Below are 6,852 nucleotides of genomic sequence, written 5' to 3'. Positions count from 1 at the left end.
TCAAAGCTTGTTTTTTGTTTCGGCATTATTCATGTCAGTTATTATGTCAGTTAAAGAAAAAAAAACAATTGTTTCACTTGCCTTGACCTTCACCAAGTTCAGAGATATAATTACTAATTTGACTAAGGCTGCTCGGCAGTATCCTTATTTTGTTGTCCACTATGCATATGACAACAGTTTGCTGTTTAAGTTATCAAATACAACCCCAATGTAACGTGACTTATCTGTTTGGTATCAAGTTAAAAGAAGTAATTTATCTTGTTCATCCTTCCAATGTTTGTTTTTTTGGGTGAGGAGGTAGTATTAAATCCTTGTGTGGGAGGGAAAGAAGCTTGCATGACAAGCAGTGTTAAATTTTTATTTACACTCCAACATGATTAATTCAACTCAGGTTGCCTGTTTATTATTTTTGATTATTATTTTGTCCTTTACTGTCGATATGAGAATAATATGTTGTCCTAGCTATCAATGTAAACACAAGGTGGCTATTGTTTGGTATCAAGCAAAAAATAATCTTTCTTCCTAGGAAAATTGCATTCTTGAAAAAATGTTTGTGGTTAAGGTGGAGAGGAAGCATTTATACTTACATGGGAGGGGAAGGGAGGGATGGGGGAGGGATGGGATTTTGTCTGCTTGATAAGCACTGTATCTATTTAATATACTTTTTCATTAAAAATATGAATATTTTTGTGGTTTATAAAATTTTGCTAGTCAGTTGACTATTCTTGCTTAATTCTTGATATACCACTCATAATCTTTTGGACCGAAGGTACATACACATAAATGCCACTTTTGACAGAACAATCAGTGCACCTTATTGTGTGTGTAAGATGCTAACACCCCACGATCCAGCTGTAGTGGTCCTTTGTTTGCATCACATCCATAGTGCAGTTGATCAAGAACAATATTGTCAGAGAGGGCCTATCTCTGTGCATAGATGGCACAGATTTTCAGCAATTCTTTACCCACTTGCTCTGGTTGACAGCCACTTAATGGGCATTCTCCTCCCGGTTTGTTATTCCATTCTGTTTCCGTCGTTCTATACCAAGTTGTTGTTTGTCTTCTAACACTTCTCCTATCCATTAGAAATCAAGACAGTCCTTTCCCAGAGGGAGGGAGAAGGGTAATCCTGGGTGGGGGTGTGCGGCCTGCCTCCCAAAACCCTAAACTACTCAAGACCAAAATCTGCGATTTTGCAGCTGCCTTATTTATGAGCGTACCAAAAGTAAGTTACTCTTAATTTATGATCAGACCCTTAAATCAATACCCTGTTTCAGACCCGTCTCGTAATTAGTTTCCTAGTTCAGACCGATGGCAAAGGCATTGTGAAGGGCTTTTATACTCTAATCACCCTGAAACGATTATAAAATATTTTGTAACTAATCTTAATAAACACAAACACAGCATCAGGGGCGGGCATCATAATACGAACCATACATAGTGAACATACTCCAGTGTAATTAGCGAAACGTTACAAAATATATTTATTAATGGGGTTATTGATGATTAAAAAGGTAGCTTCTAAAAAGAATTGGCAAATTCAAGAGGAGGGAAAAACACCATACCCTATTTGAGACCAAAATAGCCAAAATCGGTACCCTATTTCTGATCAAAACATCTAAAAGACCATACCCTTTGAGGCTGCTTATACCTTTATAGCCCATATAAGGTAGTAAGTACACCCCCTCCCCCCCCCCCCCCCGCCACAACCCCCGGGGTGCCTTCGTAAGATCCACTTGACTGGGCTGCATCCTGGACATCTTCGGAGACCCAAGGGCTGCTAGTTGGGACAATGCGGTATTTTCAGGCAACGTGATAGTTTTGGGCGAAAGTTTACTTCAAGTGCGGGAGGGCCCCAGGGCACTTACCGGTACTCTTACCGAACCAGTTCAAGAAGTGTTTGAATTCCTTCCAGTGCTTATTACCTTTCAACACTTTTGGAATGTGCCTGTCTGTGGTGGTCTAATGGCAAGTGCGCTGGACTCTGTATTGAGCAGACTGGCCTACCATCCCTGGCTGAGATCATTATGTCATGTATTAATTTGGGGAAAACAGTTTCTGCCTCAGTCTCACAGTCTCCAGGTGTAAAAACAGATGCCAGGAATTTGCAAGGCTAGGTCATTACATCATTACAAGGCTAGGCCATTGTAAAAAAAAAAATACTTCTTAGTCGGCGCATCAGGTATGTTATGGACAGGTCAATGGATGAGTGAGAGATGTATGTATGTCACACAAATCAGATTAAATCTACTATAAACAGCCAATCAAATTTCTTGTTGTAAAGGTAAATGGTATGTGAAAAGATTTGATGCTGATACAGTTCAGAACAGCCATATTTATTCTTCTCTCAAAGAGGAAGAAGTATTGATATATTGGGTTTACTTCAACATTTTCTGCGGGTTAGGCTGAGGATTTTATGAACAAGATGAGCCTTGAGGTTTGAAACAGTTCGTGAGTTAACAGTATGCAAATGGAACGGAAATTTTCATTGTTAGTTACAAAGGTAACTTGATACTTTTGTTTTTCACAAGGAGTAAATTCAGTTAGAGGTCACGAATCGTCGCTCCAAGTTCTTAGGACATGTTTTAGAGGAGAGGAGACTATTTAGATTTGAAACAGTTCTAACGTTTACAATAGTAAGTGCGGGTAACGATTTTTTTGTTCTTGTTGCATGCAAATATAATGAAATATTTTTATTTTTTAGTTACAAAGTGTAATTTGATACTCTTGTTTTTCACAATTAGAGCTGACGAATCGTCACCACTCTTTCCCACTAGATGTTTGCTATCTTAGTAACAAATGGTAACTTAACACTTGTTTTCTTATATGGGACTAAATTCAATTAGAGCTGACAAGTTAGCGGCTATTGTTTCCAGGATATTAAACAAAAAAGAAGCTTTCATTTCTGAACGGTTTTTACATCTCTGCAGTAGCAATTTAATAATTTTATTTGATGACATTCATTTCAGTCCGATATTTTTAAAGGTAAAAAGTATGAAAACTGTTCAAATGTTCTTTGAAGACTGCGTGGCACCAAGTTAAAGTGCAATTTAATCAGGTCAGACTTTCAATGTGTCAGAGAGGTTTTTTTCTCTTTCTTTCTATTTTCCGTGAAGCTGTGTTGTGTTGTGTAAAAAGGGTGAACTTACGACTCGTATAAAATGCGAAAAAGTCTCTTAATTAACTTGAGTATTTTTGAGCAAAAATTCCCCTTGGGGGTTGGAAGGGCTATGTGATCGGTGAGTGAGGGAGTTATGCATGTGCGCGTGTCACACCAATCACAGTGTGGGTTGTATCAAAGAACGAATCAAATTGCCTGTTAGAAAATAAGATGGTATCTACATTAATCTGGAGACATGTCAGATTACTGTAGTTTGTTCAGTCAAACATTTTATGGCTTACTATTTAGCCATCTTACCATGACCGATGTAGTATCACATGTACATCATAAATTCCCAGTTTCTTTCTTGCTGTATATCGCAACCAAAAAACTTGTCAAATTAACCAAATCATTACTGTAGACAGCTCCATGAATGCTCCTATCTCCGACACTTCACACAAAAAAATAACTCTTGCACGCCTTGCGTGCCTGTGTTTATGCTTGGCACTGATCAACTGGTCACAGTATGATAATAACTATCCAAGACTGTAGAACTCAAAAGAAGCATGGAAAATCTTAAAAGGGGCACCGCATGGACAAGCAAATCCACACTGTTCAAATTATTTATTTTATAAATCAGTTTATTTTATCAATTTTGTATCTTGTTTGTATAGTATTTATGGTTTTCCTCTTCACATCTTGCTATATTTCACAACAAATTTACTTGCACTACACCAGGAATTTTTTTCCTCAGGACGCTTTTTCGGCTCACTGAAAAAGCAGTGTTCGCGTGCATGAATTTTTTTGGAATAAGTATTCCTGTGGGATATTTATTTTACAAAATATCCCCACGCCCCCTTCACTGAAAAGTCAAATGGACCACCCCTTAAACCATTTGATGTGAACTTTGTTGTTTAGCTGGAATACACGTATTCTGCACTAGTCCTTGTTGCAGTCGAAAAACAGAAACCGAAAAACTTGTCTAACACTTTTTGCTTAAGCACGAATTTAAAAAAAAAAAAACAGGAAACATCCTGTTCTCCGAGACTATTTACGTTTTATATTAATATAATTGAGGTTAATCTGACACATTTATTTTAGATGCATGCGAAGGAGTCAACTTTATGACGCTCAGCGATTAAGTGTAGCTGATGCGAAGCGCGAGAAAATGTGTGCGAATGGTCACGATTGGTTTTGCTTCTGACTGGACTAAAACCGGCGCGAGTTTTTCAAGACAGTCGTGTTGCGTACTTGATGCAAAACCGATTACTTTTCGACAGTAAAATGAAAACTGCTCTATCTACGTACCTTAGTGCATTAAGCATATTATAAGAGTTATAACTTGAAAAGCATTTTGAACAGGCAGAGAAACTAATGGAAGCTTTTAACTTGAAATCGATTGTTTCAGTCAAAAAGGAAAAAGTTACGTTTGCTGTAGGTATAAGTAAGTTGCAGTGTTCTTTAACCGTGTCACTGCTACCTAAATTTGGCACAAAAAAAGTCGTGGTTGACCTATAAGCAATACTATACACAAGGAGAAGAAAACGCAAAAGCTAAGGTTTATATAAGCGTCGTTTTTATCTCATATGATCCTCGTAATGTTGTATGAGACCTGCCTTGTTTCTAAATTCTTCCTAACAAATCCAACAGGTCAGGCTTTCAACTTAGCTTGAATTTTCTTCCGTCGAAGAAAACAACATACGAGACTTTTTGACACCGTGAGTTGTTGTTGGCTCCTCGAGATGTCTTTCTAGTTTTGAGTACTGACCATGTCCATTGTCTTTTAGCGAACTGTCTATTACGTCTATTATTATATTATTTTCTCCTTCGCGAACCCGAATATTGGACTCGATAGCTTTTCAAGGCATCTTGTCAATTGTGTTGTCAAGATAGATGTTTCTATCATACAATGAAAATATCACATTAGGTGTTGTTACGAGTAAGCACCCCCCCCCTCCCCCCCCCCCCGTAGGATCACGAACTTGTCGTTGTCGAGGGGCTTGTGTTTCTCAATGACCCTGAGAGCTATGCCGGTGGGAGATTTGTCTCCTGGTAGGGCCACCCAAGCCGACAGCTCAAAGGGTAGAGGCCTGACAAAAAGTGATCCACTGGCCCTGCAGGTTTGGGGGCTGGGCACAGGGTTAATAACCCAGTCCCATAAAAACGTTTTTAATACGGAAACATTAGCAAAGGAAACCATAACTACTGGGTGTGACGGGCCTCCAGAGTCACTGAATGTTAGAAGTGGAAGCCGAAAGGAAGCCACTAACAGGATGACCCTTTAACACAACTGGAGTACCATCCGGAAGCTAGCCCATAATAAACAGGAATGGAAGACCTTTGCTGCTGCCCTACATGCCAGCAGCAAAGGGCAGTAGGTAAGTAGCAAGTGCGAGTGAGCCTGATTGACAATTCGAATGACATGTTTTCAGGGGTGTTCTTAGGCATTTTCTGATTGTAAGCCTTCCTGAACGTGCGTGTCATTCTTGGTGTGATTTAAGACCCTCATCTTAGATGTCGGGGTCCTGGGGAGACTCCTATATAACAAAGATGGGAGTGCACGTTGGATATTTTGAAAACAACCCCTAAGAGGTATGATGATCCCGGTTTGTGGTCGTGGCTTGAATTTATTTTGACCCCTAAGAGGTACCAACTCTAAAACAGTTCATATTATCTCCTGTCATAGTTTTTTGGCTCAATACCCTAGAAGGTAGTGCAAAAGCTCCTATGCATTGTGGACCTCTTGAGGCTGAACACCCTTTAAGGTTCCAAAACCACGTTTGTAACTCCTAAAAGGTACGACAAGCACTCCCAGCCTTTTTATATGGGAGTCTCTCTCCCGGGGTCGGGGCATGTGTAATTTGAAGCTAAAGTAAGATGCTCTTTCTTGCTTATTTTATCGCCAAATTTAAAACAAGTTACTCAGCTGCCATCTTACCCCGTCCTAGTTTTTTATAGTAATAATTTTTTTTTCGGGAGTTAGGTAATAAACAATTTTCTGATTTGGCTCTGTGTTTGACATATCCTAACAGGATAAAAATAAAGTCACCTTACCATAGCCTACCTGCCTTTTAGGACCTCGGGGGGACACTCACATAAATAGGACGGGGATGCTCGTCGGAAATTTAAAAAAAAAAACCCTAAGATGTAGCAAGATCTTGTTTTATGGGTGTGGCTTTACATTTTTTACCACTATAACAATTTTAAAACGACAAATTATCTCCTGTCATATTTTTTTGGCTCAATATCCTAAAAGGAACCACAAAAGCTTCCACTGTGTACCTTTTGAGGCTGAACACTCTAAGTCGCTGCGTTTTTCACTCCTAGAAGATGCGACGAACACCCCCTCCTTTTATTTGGGAATCTCCCCCCCCCCCCCCTCTCGGGTAGGATATGTTGTTTATCAAGCCCTTTCAAAAAATTCCGTAGGTTCTGCATGCACAGACCACGTTAATGTTAGCTTTCAATTCACAAGTTGACCTGACAGGGGCCTAAAAGGCAACAAAGTTCCAACTCGCGGCTTTGGACTGCAAAATTGTAGAAAGGTATACGTAAATTATACCAGAAGCATATGTGATATGCTTCTGATCATACATAATCGTTTTTAGTTATCAAATTGTAATGAGGCAAACATCTTGTGAGACGAATAACTGTACTTTGTAACCTTTTTGGTGGGAAATATCAAAGCGTTGGAAGCGACGCCCCTACTAGTTTCATTGCTGAAAGGAAAAGAACACGCAGTGGCGTTCATG

The 6,852-nt window shown here is 39.3% G+C and overlaps 1 pseudogene; it reads left to right on the top strand.

Moving 5' to 3' along the window:
* Positions 1–702, top strand: part of LOC110043514 (solute carrier family 25 member 36 pseudogene) — a 3,336-nt pseudogene extending 2,634 nt beyond the window's left edge.
* Positions 703–6,852: the final 6,150 nt, after the last annotated feature.

The sequence above is a fragment of the Orbicella faveolata genome, unplaced genomic scaffold (genome assembly GCF_042242905.1).
Source record: "Orbicella faveolata isolate gen_17 unplaced genomic scaffold, um_ofav_v1 contig_35, whole genome shotgun sequence".
Lineage (NCBI taxonomy): Eukaryota > Metazoa > Cnidaria > Anthozoa > Scleractinia > Merulinidae > Orbicella > Orbicella faveolata.
The sequence above is the reverse complement of the archived record's forward strand: the minus strand, read 5'-3'. Positions and strand labels throughout refer to the sequence as shown.